This window comes from Propithecus coquereli, unplaced genomic scaffold, assembly GCF_000956105.1.
Source record: "Propithecus coquereli isolate 6110/MARCELLA unplaced genomic scaffold, Pcoq_1.0 Scaffold844, whole genome shotgun sequence".
Lineage (NCBI taxonomy): Eukaryota > Metazoa > Chordata > Mammalia > Primates > Indriidae > Propithecus > Propithecus coquereli.
In genome coordinates this window covers 188,016-189,902 of record NW_012154663.1, presented here as the reverse complement: position 1 = coordinate 189,902, position 1,887 = coordinate 188,016, and positions in this window count along the sequence as shown.

The following is a 1,887-nucleotide window of genomic DNA, read 5'->3' as shown; positions in this document are numbered from 1 at the left end:
GAACAAATATTTAAAAAGTGGGTAAAATCTACTTATATAATTTGACTTATTTACATAAATCTCATTCATAGAAAATAGTAATTGAAGACTCTTGCCTTTTATCTTTCAAAAATAATGTGATATATTAACCTTTAAATTTGATTCTCAAATCTTAACCTTAGGGTTCTCTTTCATGTTTCACTGGAAGAGACTCAGACCCAAACACTTTACAATCATATTTTACAGTTCCTTTAGAGTAAGAGCATAATCATTATTGACCTCTTGACTTCTGATAACTGTAAACTAAGGGACTAACTTTTGGATGAGGAAGAATAGAAGACTTTTAGCAATATACATACATTTCTGTAGATGAGAAGGTCAATTGCACATGACTTCTCTCAGTGAAAGGTCTATGTTTCTTAGAGGAAATGTGTAAGATAGATATAATATTTTATCAAGTCACACATGAATAAGTGTCAAGGAAATCTGCCCTTTGCATTATACCTTTACCAAAAAGTTTAATTTGTTATTTAAATCTTAAATTTCTTTCATGCTTAATTTGATCCGACAGCAAAGGTATAAGATAGATAAAGGAATTGCTTTACTCTAAGAGAAGTTTTATAATAAAATTTCCTATTGCTGATTTGAGTTCTATTGACACGAAGAAATTTTCTGATACCATTGTTTAATTTGGCAAAACATAAAACAAAACAAAAAGAGAACAAAATCTTTCTTCTGGAAGCTTGGACTATGAACAGTTTGTCTTCATAAACAATATGTTGGAGATTTCATACAACCCTCTACTTTTAAATGGATGACTAAACAAACCTTAAAAAAAAAAAAAGACAACTAAAAACAGGCCAAAATTGTTGAGAAATGTTTTCATGATGAGTAATGAGCAATGTGCAAGAGAAAACAGTGCACTGGAATAATGCTGGACTGTGAGCTATTTTGACTGTAGGGAGACACTCTGTGAGGAAGGCCTTGTACCTACTTTGTAATTTTTTTCTCCATAGTACACTAGACTGCGCACCCACAAAAGAGTCAAATAAGTTATTTTTTTGTATGCTTTCACCATAATTTTAGGATACTTACTTCCTTGTTCTTCAAGAATATATTTAGATAAATTTTTTTTCACCCATATGACAAAAAATGCTACACATCCAGATAAAAAAATTAAAAATAAATAAATTTATTCTCTCTATCTTTTCAAATGTTGTTTAATAAATATTCTAACACATCTGTGCAACTAAATGACATTATATTCAGATAATTAACAATCATGGTAGGCAAATGTCACTGAATTAAATATATGTGATAGATCATGTGCTTGATGGACCACCTGGCAGAGATTTTAAATTCCTGAATGACTTCTATTGCCAATAATAACTCATACATCTCTCTCTCTGCTTGTTACCCATTGCTGGGTCATTAATGGGTCATTCCTATTTTAATAGTTATAATCTTAAAAACGTGTAATATTCAACAATTTTAAAAAAAGTCAATTGCATTTAGTTCAACTTACATCATTATAATAAAGCTGTAAAATCATGATTGAAAATATCATGCATAGATATATATTTTTTTACTATTCTTTGAGAACATCTACCTGAAGATGATCTCCACATAATAGAGTGAAAGTAATAACTTTTAAATTGTGTATGCATAAATAATACTCAAGAAAATGCTATCCAAAGCACCAACTGTTCATTCAACATATTTAATATGAATGCTTCTAGACATCAAAAGAAAAATATCCAAAATAATAATATAAATGATGCCAATAGCAACCTCAGATTGAGTGTTGACACGCAAACTTTAAGTACCAAACTTTACATTTGTTCCAATAGAAATAGAATACTTTATTACAACTGTATCTATGTCCTGTAAAGAAAGAAATAATTGGTC